The 14,075-nt window shown below is 44.5% G+C and overlaps 1 protein-coding gene across 1 annotated transcript in view; it reads right to left on the bottom strand.

Moving 5' to 3' along the window:
• Atg1 (serine/threonine-protein kinase unc-51-like protein Atg1) overlaps nucleotides 1–14,075 on the bottom strand; it is an 85,424-nt gene that overhangs the window by 62,017 nt on the left and 9,332 nt on the right. The window lies entirely within an intron of this gene.

Here is a 14,075-nt window from a genome sequence, read left to right as displayed (position 1 = left end):
AAGTGAGTGTAGGTGCGGCCAGGGCCCCCTGCCACAACCCTGCAACTTACATGCCTCACCACTGACGGGTCATCTTATAATTAAGACCCGTGCCAGGCCGTGTACTGGCAAACATCAAACAACAGCACCCAGGTAGATCTGCTTGTGACCTGATAAAGCCCATTGTGTGGACGAAACATTAGCAATAAAGAATGGCATTATACTGCATCTTGTGTATTCTTCCGTCGTGTCGGTATTTTCTACCATTTATCTCCATATTCCATCCATCTTTGTTTCAACATTTAGCTCTCGTTTCCTTTATAAATTATCATTAGTTGAAAACAAGTCCTATAGATTAAAATGGTATAAAATACCGACAGGTTGTTAGGTGAGACACATATGCAACAGTTAGGTATCTTTATTTCGAAACGTTTCGCCTACACAGTAGGCTTCTTCAGTCGAGTACAGAAAAGTTGATAGAAGCAGAAGATACTTGAAGACGATGTAATCAGTCCATCACCCTTAAAGTTTTGAGGTGGTCAGTCCCTCAGTCTGGAGAAGAGCATTGTTCCATAGTCTGAAACAATATGGAGTTGAAGTGACAGGATGGAGCCTTATATACCGCCAAGAGGTAAGATGTAGGCCACTACTAGAGGCAAGAATGAAGTCGTTGGGAGGTCAGGTCCCTCTCAAATCCAGCCATTCTCACTAGCAGTAGTAGTCCAAGTTGATTTCAGGTCTGTACCAAGATACCCTTGTGTTGCAGTGTCTGACAGAGTGAACATTAAAATGGTATCTTCTGCTTCTATCAACTTTTCTGTACTCGACTGAAGAAGCCTACTGTGTAGGCGAAACGTTTCGAAATAAAGATACCTAACTGTTGCATATGTGTCTTACCTAACAAGTCCTGTAGATTTCTTGTAAAATGTTAAGAAAGTTATAACGTTTATATACTAACAAGTAACCCAGTTCATAGAAAAAACATTAAGAGGACGTCTCGGTCTGTCCTGGACCATTAAATGGTAGTTTGATAATGGTCCAGGTAATATAATGGTAGATAATACCGACAGTGATAAATAAGAGATAATGCTGGTTATAGAATCTTACTGTCAAGACGTTTCATCCACCGAAACGTCTTCACGCAATCCATACCCCGGGTGGGGTTTGAACCCGCGACGGTCTGGAGATTTGAGAGACTGTGATCACGGGTTCAAACCCCACCCGTGGTATGGTTTCTTTGCAATCGTGTCATTACGATTTCGTGAGTCTTCACGCATTTTATCTTACATAACGGTCCAGGAGGAAGCGAAACATCATGTAACGTTTCCCTCCTTAAAAAGTGGGTTACTCGTGAGCATAAACACACTGTAACCAAGTTTGTATCACTTTACAAAAAAAAAATAAATATTAAAAATTTCACTTGTTTATTGTTCAAACCAAAATATTGTGCTTTTTAATTTGCAGAGTTTGTAGTGTTGACACGTGTTAGTGATATAAATACCGTAACCCAGTGAGAGATTACACAGTATCTGATACACACGCTGCTCCACTCATACACCTTCACTTTCACCTAAGATATCAAACTTTATCTCTGGAAAAAACGCCATACCCGTGACTGGTTTCGCGAGTTCTGTTGACCTGAACTTCATTGTTGACTGTTTAACCAGTCTGTTGCTGCTAATAGTCCGCAGGAATACAAAGCCAATATGGATCATTATTATAAACAATGTTCAGTCTTGATGCAGCAGGCAATACTTTTAAAAAAATCGATAGAGGATGACAAGCAGCAAGCTTACTGGCCCGTGTCTGACACTTGCTGAGAAATGACAGACTTGTGCAACATTTGGGTATCTTTATTCTGGAAACCTTTCGCCAACTAGTGGCTTCTTCAGGCCAATGCACAGAAAGGTGGAAAATGAGGAGCAGCTTAAGGGAATCAGTCCTTTAGCCTAAAGTATGTCTTTTCAGTCCATCTCTCTCTCTCTCTCTCTCTCTCTCTCTCTCTCTCTCTCTCTCTCTCTCTCTCTCTCTCTCGTCTACACTTGTGGCCGCCTCGCCAATATACACCTCATCACATCCCCAGCATGGGATGACACACATACCTGTGATAAGTTACCATCGTCCAGGCTGGTCTCTACTGGGCTCCTCCCCTCAGGGAAGGTTCCTTGATGTTGGTGAGGGGCTCTTGATTTAGGGAATTGGATCTGTGCTCCAGTTCCCCGAATTAAGCCTGAATGCCTTCCATATCCCCCCAGGCGCTGTATAATCCTACGGGTTTAGCGCTTCCCCTTGATTATAATAATAATAATAATAATAATACTGGGCTCCTGATGGACGACGAGCTGGTAGCCACAATTATTTTGTGACTGTCTTACACTGTTGGCAACTTCCCCGAGATGGAAGTATGACATATATATCTGGTCCTCGGGGAACCGTACTGATGGTGCTACGGGGGAGGGAGGGGGTGGTAACGGGGGAGGGAGGGGGTGGTAATGGGGGAGGGAGGGGGTGGTAACGGGGGAGGGAGGGGGTGGTAACGGGGGGGAGGGAGGGGAGGGAGGGGGTGGTAACGGGGGAGGGAGGGGGTGGTAACGGGGGAGGGAGGGGGTGGTAACGGGGGAGGGAGGGGGTGGTAACGGGGGAGGGAGGGGGTGGTAACGGGGGAGGGAGGGGGTGGTAACGGGGGAGGGAGGGGGTGGTAACGGGGGAGGGAGTAATGATAACTAATATTGGGAAATTACCTTAGTCAGTGGTAGTTCTCTCATTATTTCCTACAAGATTTACGTCGCAGGGAGATGACAACTGCTTGTGGCTTAGTTGGTAGCGTCCCCAGCTCACACACACAGGGCTCGGGATCGATCCCCGGCACGGGTGAAAACGCTGGACGTGTTTCCTTACACCTGTTGCCGCTGTTCACCTAACAGGTACCTGGGTGTTAGTGGACTGTTGTGGGTGGCATCCTGAGGGACAAATATTAACTTAAGTTGCCAGAAATGTCCTGCATTACCAGGGACTTTCTATATAGTACGTCAATGATGTCAGCCAGATCTGTAATAGTTGTATCATGCACTTGTAGAAATGTTATTACAACACCCCATCTATATTCTCCTCCTCATCAGGCCTCTCCTCCTCCTCTTACTCCACACCCACCATCACTACGACAATCGCTATCACCATCACCTCCCCTCATCATCATGACCACAACAACCTCCACCACCACGAGTTCCATCAACTGCCCACGAATTCCCTGGATTTCCCCAGTTTGTATATAAAGTTTGTAGATAATTTAGCCATGGCGTTGAGCGTGGACTCTTCCCGGCCACAAAGTGTGCTATAAGGCTCGCCTACGACCACTCCCACACATAAAATGAACTTTGGGATGAAGGTTTTAGTAAAATCTGTTTACCTGGCCTCTGTAAAGCGCCGGAGTTTGTAACTTAAGGGTCAAATGACGTTATAAGTGAGTGTCTTACTATTGTTACTTAAGTACCTTAAGAGAAGATGAAAGGGGAGTCAAAACTACTGCAAGAAGATCATTTTCTTCGGATTATTAACCCAGGATGATTCCAGTAAGTCAAAGAGTGTGATTAACCTTGAAGAGTTAACCCAGGATTATGAACGGTTACAAACAGATGAAAGTGCAGAGGAACTGATAGTATGTAAAGAACAAAATGGCACAATACCATGACTGGAACAACACACAAATAACCAGCACACAAACCATGCCACGGGTGGGGATTGAACTCGCGGTGGGTCGTAAAACTCTGGACTCACGATTTCGTGAGTCATGAACCAGCACAAAATAGAGAAGCTTACAACGACGTTTCGGTCCGACTTGGACCATTTACAAAGGCACAGTGTGACTTTGTAAATGGTCAAAGTTAGACCGAAACGTCGTCATAAGCTCCCCTCTCCTATATGCAAGTTATCTATGTACTGACAACATGTGGAGTGTATGTATAACGAGAGTTTATCATGTGTGGTTGCACCTGACATTAACCCAGGTTACTGGTTAACGAGGAAGATCGTGACGAAAGCAGTGTTATAATGTACACAAGGACGGAGCTGAAAGGTCACTTCAGCAGTCTGCAATCCAATATTTTAATAACACCAGGAAACACACCTAAAATGTACAAGCAAAAACAATTCACACAAACATGATATATACTGCGAAAAAATGTATAACTGTACATACACTAATGTATATATATAATGGAAGTTGTATATCAGACACACACACATAACTGCATGTGTGTGTAATATACAACTCCTATTTTAAGTATATATATAAATATATATATATATATATATATATATATATATATATATATATATATATAATATATATATATATATATATATAATATATATATATATATATATATATATATAATATATATATATATATATATATATATATATATAATATATATATATATATATATATATATACATATATATATATATATATATATATATATATATATATATATATATATATATATATATATATATATATATATATATATGCAAGGAATTCGCGAGAGCAGGCGAAATATACACAAACACTGATCTCTGGCTGAAGGAGACTCGAACCTACGAACCTTAGGACAAGGTACGCGTACTTTGTCCTAAGGTTCGTAGGTTCGAGTCTCCTTCAGCCAGAGATCTGTGTTTATATATATATATATATATATATATATATATATATATATATATATATATATATATATATATATATACGATGAGTAGATAGGCATCAAACCTGACAAAGTTAACACTAGGACTCGGTAAATCCATCAGTACGTCACACGAGGTGAGAGTATCCACCATCAGTACGTCACACGAGGTGAGAGTATCCACCATCAGTACGTCACACGAGGTGAGAGTATCCACCATCAGTACGTCACACGAGGTCAGAGTATCCACCATCAGTACGTCACACGAGGTGAGAGTATCCACCATCAGTACGTCACACGAGGTGAGAGTATCCACCATCAGTACGTCACACGAGGTGAGAGTATCCACCATCAGTACGTCACACGAGGTCAGAGTATCCACCATCAGTACGTCACACGAGGTGAGAGTATCCACCATCAGTACGTCACACGAGGTCAGAGTATCCATCAGTACGTCACAAGAGGTGATAGTATCCACCATCAGTACGTCACACGAGGTCAGAGTATCCACCATCAGTACGTCACACGAGGTCAGAGTATCCACCATCAGTACGTCACACGAGGTGAGAGTATCCACCATCAGTACGTCACACGAGGTCAGAGTATCCACCATCAGTACGTCACACGAGGTCAGAGTATCCACCATCAGTACGTCACACGAGGTCAGAGTATCCACCATCAGTACGTCACACGAGGTCAGAGTATCCACCATCAGTACGTCACACGAGGTGAGAGTATCCACCATCAGTACGTCACACGAGGTCAGAGTATCCACCATCAGTACGTCACACGAGGTCAGAGTATCCACCATCAGTACGTCACACGAGGTCAGAGTATCCACCATCAGTACGTCACACGAGGTCAGAGTATCCACCATCAGTACGTCACACGAGGTCAGAGTATCCACCATCAGTACGTCACACGAGGTGATAGTATCCACCATCAGTACGTCACACGAGGTCAGAGTATCCACCATCAGTACGTCACACGAGGTCAGAGTATCCACCATCAGTACGTCACACGAGGTCAGAGTATCCATCAGTACGTCACAAGAGGTGATAGTATCCACCATCAGTACGTCACACGAGGTCAGAGTATCCACCATCAGTACGTCACACGAGGTCAGAGTATCCACCATCGATGAATATAATTAAAATTATTATTCTTAAAAGATATATCAAATATGGAGCAAGCATTTTCAGTAACAGACTGGGGTTCGAAGCCATGGCAAGACCAGTACGCTATCAAACCAAGGTATGAGTGGGGATCGAACTCACGGAAGGTGAGTGGTAAAACTCTTGGCCAGTGCTTCAGCCACTGGGCCAGCTGGCTACAATAAAATTCATCCAACTAGGTATATTTATACACCATTGGGAGGTTAGCATGGGCCACCACTGTGACCACAAATTAATCTGTAAAAACTTGCATTTGTGGTCACAGTGGTGGCCCATGCTAACCTCCTGATGGTGTATAAATATACCTAGTTGGATGAATCTTATTGTAGCCAGCTGGCCCAGTGATTAACGCACTGGCCTGGAGTTTTACGACTCACCTGTCATGAGTTCGACCCCCCACCCGTACCGTGGTTTGTGTGCAATCGTATTATACGATTTCGTGAGTCAGAAGTTATCCACCGTATACTGCCGGCCCAATAAGATTTCGCCAGTCATAAAAATAAATTCTGGTTTATCGGTCTTATAGTTGAGTAAAAGTCACAATACCGTGAAAGGAACACTTCACAACCAATAATTTGAAGAGAAAACTTAAACGATGTTCCAACTTTCTCTGACTCCTTCCTGGATAATGGTTCAGGAGGAAGCGAAATGCCATCCATAGTTTCCTCTACAAATTGTGGGTTACTTGTCAAGTATTGTTGTTAGTAGTCAGTCATGGCTATTACTGTACACACATGACACGTCAGTCATGGCTATTACTGTACACATGACACGTCAGTCATGGATATTACTGTTCACACATGACACGTCAGTCATGGCTATTACTGTACACACATGACACGTCAGTCATGGCTATTACTGTACACACATGACACGTCAGTCATGGCTATTACTGTACACACATGACACGTCAGTCATGGCTATTACTGTACACACATGACACGTCAGTCATGGCTATTACTGTACACACATGACACGTCAGTCATGGCTATTACTGTACACACATGACACGTCAGTCATGGCTATTACTGTACACACATGACACGTCAGTCATGGATATTACTGTACACACATGACACGTCATAATTATTACTATACACACATGACACGTCATAATTATTACTGTACACACATGACACGTCAGTCATGGCTATTACTGTACACACATGACACGTCATGGCTATTTCTGCACACACATGACACGTCATAATTATTACTGTACACACATGACACGTCATAATTATTACTGTACACACATGACACGTCATAATTATTACTGTACACACATGACACGTCATAATTATTACTGTACACACATGACACGTCATAATTATTACTGTACACACATGACACGTCATAATTATTACTGTACACACATGACACGTCATAATTATTACTGTACACACATGACACGTCATAATTATTACTGTACACACATGACACGTCATAATTATTACTGTACACACACACTGTACGTCATAATTATTACTGTACACACACACTGTACGTCATAATTATTACTGTACACACACACTGTACGTCATAATTATTACTGTACACACACACTGTACGTCAGTCTTATACACTGATACTTACATTCATTACTTTTTTTTTAATTCTAATTATTGTATTTTCTTTTTGTATATAGGAGACCCCATGTGAGACCGAACCCCAGGGGCGATGACCCCCGCAACCTGGTTGTGATGGATATGTGGGCCAGTGGGCCGCCAGCAGCAACAGCCTGGTTCACCACGTAAATCCCAGATAAGCCTGGCTCAGGGTCAAGCTGCGGAGTAGGGAAAACTCCCCAAACAGGTCAAAGGTGGATATCGCAGAGAAAACTCAGAGATAAGAGTCCAAGTCGGATGGAATATGTCAACTACCTATAAAAATGCCACATCAGCCAGGCTGTGACGGCTATGCAAGTCGCTAGCAGTAACAACCTCGTTAACCAAGTAGTAAACAAATGTGTGAGCTAAAAACAGGCATACAATAAGCATATTAAAAACACCTTACTAAGCACATCACGAAGTCCAATATTTCGACTCCCTTCAAATATAAAGATAATTATCAAGGGATTTACAAGGGATTTATCTCACTTGTGATGTGTAAACTTGACAAAATTAGCAGAAGGTAATTTTCAAGTTGTGATCTAAATGGTTTAGAAACCCGATAAGTTGAAGACTGAGACACTTGTGCGACACTTGGGAATCTTTACTGAGGAAACGTTTCGCCAGCCAGTGGCTTCTTCAGTCCAGTAGAGAGAAGAACGGTGAAAGATGAGGAGCATGAGGTAATCAATCCCTCAGTCAGATTACCTCAGTGTCATCTTCTGTGTACTGGACTGAAGAAGCCACTGGCTGGCGAACACTTTCCTCAGTAAATATTCCCAAGTGTTGCACAAGTGTGTCAGTCTTCAGTTCTAAAACAGTTGTATAACGTTGTCTTGACCTGAGGCCACAATGTGCAAGTTACACACACACCAACACACACACACACACACACACACACACACGGGTGAACACACACACGGGTGAAAACACACACGGGTGAACACACACACGAGAACACACACACGGGTGAACACACACACGGGTGAACACACACACGGGTGAACACACACACGGGTGAACACACACACGGGTGAACACACACACGGGTGAACACACACACGGGTGAACACACACACGGGTGAACACACACACGGGTGAACACACACACGGGTAAACACACACACGGGTGAACACACACACGGGTGAACACACACACGGGTGAACACACACACCAGGATACACGGCTAAAAACAAAACAAAAACAGCAAAGCACAGTTGTTGAAGAGAAAGTTCAATCCCTGGTATAACATTGTCCCGCTCATAACACCAGTGTTACACTCACTTCCTCGGCCTCTTTATAACCAATGTTCCTCTTTGATCATCTTTACTCTCCAATTATAATCATATTCCCTCACAAAAACAATGGAGAGATTACTCAACCTAAACCAGTGGAACCTACTTAATGAATACCTCTTAAGACATGGTCCTCAACACTTAATTCACATATAGTGGAACCTACTTAATGAATACCTCTTAAGACATGGTCCTCAACACTTAATTCACATATAGTGGAACCTACTTAATGAACACCTCTTCAGATATGGTTTTTAAACACCTGGTTCAGAAGAACAAATGCCCCTACAACGTTATATTGTCTTTGTGTCATAAAACAAATATCACAACTTACTAGAGAAGAAAAAGAAACAGTCTTGCCGACTTACAACATATTACGCCAAAACACACATGTAATTTCTGACAAGTTTCTGATCGGGTTAGTTATGGTATTTAGGCTGTCCTGCGTGTTGTGAGCAACAACAGCCTCGCTGATCAGGCCGGGAATGACGATCCTCAAAACCATCTTCATGTAAACTTCAGGTATTAGTCTCAAGTTCCTAAGCCACATCAGCTAAGTACATACAAGTAAACTTACCCAGTAATTATTTGTATATGGTATTATACCTTGCAGAGGACAATAATACACTCGTACAGGTGTGAACACCACACAACTCTGTCGTAAACAATATTGTATCTTACCACAGGACTCCATCTAACAGGTTGGTAACTTTTTCAGAGGCATCTCACATACACCCACCCTTACCACAACCCCTACCAAGACCCAGCTACCATAACAGCACTAGCAACAACAACACGGCAGTGGCAGCAGAAGCGCCACTACCAGCTACCATAATAGCAACAACACAGCAGCGGCAACAGAAGCGCCACTACCAGCTACCATAACAGCACTAGCAACAACAACACGGCAGTGGCAGCAGAAGCGCCACTACCAGCTACCATAATAGCAACAACACAGCAGCGGCAACAGAAGCGCCACTACCAGCTACCATAACAGCACTAGCAACAACAACACGGCAGTGGCAGCAGAAGCGCCACTACCAGCTACCATAATAGCAACAACACAGCAGCGGCAACAGAAGCGCCACTACCAGCTACCATAACAGCACTAGCAACAACAACACGGCAGTGGCAGCAGAAGCGCCACTACCAGCTACCATAATAGCAACAACACAGCAGCGGCAACAGAAGCGCCACTACCAGCTACCATAACAGCACCAGCAACAACAACACGGCAGTGGCAGCAGAAGCGCCACTACCAGCTACCATAATAGCAACAACACAGCAGCGGCAACAGAAGCGCCACTACCAGCTACCATAACAGCACCAGCAATAACACAGCAGCGGCAACAGAAGCGCCACTACCAGCAACCATAATAGCACCAGCAACAACAACACAGCAGCGGCAACAGAAGCGCCACTACCAGCTACCATAATAGCACCAGCAACAACACAGCAGTGGCAGCAGAAGTGCCACTACCAGCTACCATAATAGCACCAGCAACAACAACACAGCAGCGGCAGCAGAAGCGCCACGACCAGCTACCATAATAGCACCAGCAACAACAACACAGCAGCAGAAGCGCCACTACCAGCTACCATAATAGCACCAGCAACAACAACACAGCAGCGGCAACAGAAGCGCCACTACCAGCTACCATAATAGCACCAGCAACAACACAGCAGTGGCAGCAGAAACGCCACTACCAGCTACCATAATAGCAACAGCAACAACAACACAGCAGCAGAAGCGCCACTACCAGCTACCATAATAGCACCAGCAACAACAACACAGCAGCAGAAGCGCCACTACCAGTTACCATAATAGCACCAGCAACAACAACAGCAGCAGAAGCGCCACTACCAGCTACCATAATAGCACCACCAACAACAACACAGCAACAGAAGCGCCACTACCAGCTACCATAATAGCACCAGCAACAACAACACAGCAACAGAAGCGCCACTACCAGCTACCATAATAGCACCAGCAACAACAACAACACAGCAGCAGAAGCGCCACTACCAGCTACCATAATAGCACCAGCAACAACAACAACACAGCAGCAGAAGCGCCACTACCAGCTACCACAACACTAACACCATCATTCATTACAAAACACTAAGGAGAATGGCGAGATTAACGATGATCTCTGCAATACTTTGATACCTCACAATAACTCTACACCAAGGTCACTGCTTCACCAGAGTTATGTTAGTGAAACGTCGAGAAACCTTCAACAACGTCGGAAAGAGCTTAAGTATGCACGTAATAAGGATAACCTTAACAAATGATGCATCATATACATTCCCATGGACACCTCATGACGTGAGATGAAACCAGACTGGTCATCAGAATGATTCGCAAGAGACTAAGTCGTCAGCGTTGATCGCCATGTTGAAAACCGGCGTCCAGTACCTCTGTAGTTTAAGCTTGTCCGAAGTCTTTGAAAAATTAACACTGTCCCGTGGAAACACTGGGTTAAGTTAGGTAAGATTCGTCAGGAAACAGGACAAGTGTTTCCTGACGCAGGTCTTAGATGATGACCCGCCGTTGGAGCTTTTGGTCATCTGGCCGAGACCTTCCGCTGGCTTACCGGTCCACCCTTTTTAAAATTATGGCGATAATTATAACTATTTATAACTATTTTTAATAAATATCTAGAACATATTTATTAAAAAAAAACGTTTCGGTCCTCGGATCTTGATCCCAGGACCGAAGTGATCAAGGTTCCAGGACCGAAATGTTTCCTAATAAATATGTGCTAGTTTGCCTACGTGTTTTTGTAAAGCAACTTGTCGGTATTTATTACCGAGATTTATACCATCTTGTTTTTTGTCTCTGTATCTCTATTGAGCTGACGAAGTTGACAGTGAGCGAAACGTTGCCAAAATAAATATCCTATTGCTTCGACTGCGCCTTCTTTACACGCTTTATGTTTTACCATCACAAATGAAGCACCAGTAACAGCATCACCACTACATATGTTGCAATAGCACTAGCACCACATATGCAGCAACATCATGCTTCCCAATGCTGCAGCACAACATAAACCTGGTGTAATAAGCAGCAGGTAGGTAGTGGGGCGTGTGTGTGGGAGGGCCATACAAGAGCAGGTCGTGGACGCCCGTTGACAATCAACCATAAGACGTTGATCACCACTCCAGAGGAAGGACGGGGTCGGGGGGAAGGAGTCAAACACTCGGCTCAACGAAAATGAACCTGGATTATAGTTATGGGTAAGGCGAAGCGAACGATCAAGTCACCTTACGAATGCTGCCTCTGCCTGTCTACCTTTGATAAGTTTCGAGTTTTTCAACTCCCGGAGCCCGGCCATGGGCCAGGCTCGTCTGGTGCTGCTGGCGGCCTGCTGACCCACATCCATCACAGCACATGGTGAAGGTACTTGTTCAGTTCCCCCTTGAAGACTTCTACACTTGTCCCAGCAGTGTTTCCAATACCTTCTGGTACCTACGTGTTTGTTGATTGTCGAGGGTGGTATCCTAATGGGTGGTACATCTTTCAAATGAGCTGAGGCAAGACAAGATCACCTGGCCTGTAAATTTAACGATGTATACCTGGAGAGGGCTGCGGGGGTCAACGCCCCCGCGGCCCGGTCTGTGACCAGGCTTCATGGTGGATCAGGGCCTGATCAACCAGGATGCTACTGTTGTATTCTCACATTTTCTCTTGTCTAGGGAAAAGACAAGAGAAAATGTGAGAAGGAAAATGTTCTGACCAACATCAGCTGCAGCATCCAAGAGGCAGCTGTCACCGTCTTAAATCTCAGTCAGTGGAGATAAGTGATTTTGGGGGTATTTGGTGTGCTGTTGGAGTGTGACCAAGGTAACATTTAAGAAGGGATTTAAAGAAACCGGTTTGGTGGGAAGTACAGCACCTGCATTATATGTGGGGCTGTTGTGGCTCGTAGGATCATTCAAACTGTGGTGTCTGTACTTTTGTCAAACCATCTATATAATGAGTGATACTTTAATATGTTTATTATGCACCCCATACCCATGGTGCATAATGGGTCCAAGGACTGTACCTCAACATAACAGAGGTACATAATGGGTCCAGGGACTGTACCTCAACATAACATCTCTCCTTTTTTTAGGTTGCCGTATCTTGGCTTTCCTTTCACACTTATATGACAGGAGGATAATAATACCTGCCTGGGTGGTTGCTGTCTACCAAACTTACAAACCACACATTAAGAGAGCGGAGAACAAGGCATTACACCACAAAACAATGAGCGTATGACTCAGGTCCTGGATAACCAGCCAGGCGTGTATCATCTCAAAACCTTCACAACACTGTAACCTTTTTCTCACCAGATAACAGGAAACTCCCTGGCTTTAAAAAGGTTGTAGCTTCAAAATGCAGCACGCTAACAGCAAGAGTCTAGCTGAACAGGTTGGGCTGCAAGGCTAGATCTCATGAAACTGGTCACAGTTATAGCCTCATCCTACAAATCTGCACACACAAATCACTCCCTACGAAAACAAAAGTCTGGGCAGACGGTGCAACATACCCCCCAATAAAAAGCAGGGGCGTCATCAGTACATTAACAGAAAATACAATAAGTGTCCAGGACCCAAGACTGTTCAACAGCCTCCCAACAAGCATAAGAATTACCAATAGACCCCTGGCTGCCTTCAAGAGGGAGCTGGACAGACACCTTAAGTCAGTACCCGATCAGCCGGACTATGGTTCGTACATTGGACTACGTGCGGCCAGCAGTAACAGTCTGGTTGATCAGGCTCTGATTCACCACGAGGCCTGGTCAAGGACTGGGCCACGGGGGCGTTGACCCCCGGAATACCCTTCAGAGAGGTGTACTACCTAAATTACCCGTAGATAATTTCGGAGGTCACCAAACCCGCGGCCCAGTCCCAGACCAGGCATCCTCGTTAATAGAGTGAGCAATTAGACTGTTGGTGCTGGCCGTACACGGTCCAACGTAGGCATCACAGCTCGACTGATGGTGGGTTAGTGGGAATACAAAAACTGGCACCCAGGCCAACTTGCCCGAAAGGAAAAGTTGCTTGAGGTGTCTGTTGGTAGAAAGGGTAGTAGTGTGGGTAGAAGGCAGGAGAGTAGCAGTGGTGTGGGTAGAAGGCAAGAGAGTAGCAGTGGTGTGGGTAGAAGGCAGGAGAGCAGCAGTGGTGTGGGTAAAAGGCAGGAGAGTAGCAGTGGTGTGGGTAGAAGGCAGGAGAGTAGCAGTGGTGTGGGTAGAGGGCAAGAGAGTAGCAGTGGTGTGGGTAGAAGGCAAGAGAGTAGCAGTAGTGTGGGTAGAAGGCACGAGAGTAGCAGTGGTGTGGGTAGAAGGCAA

This window comes from Cherax quadricarinatus, chromosome 34 (genome assembly GCF_038502225.1).
Source record: "Cherax quadricarinatus isolate ZL_2023a chromosome 34, ASM3850222v1, whole genome shotgun sequence".
Classification (NCBI taxonomy): Eukaryota; Metazoa; Arthropoda; class Malacostraca; order Decapoda; family Parastacidae; genus Cherax; species Cherax quadricarinatus.
Note: the sequence above shows the minus strand (reverse complement) of the source record. Positions and strands in the feature narration are given on the sequence as shown.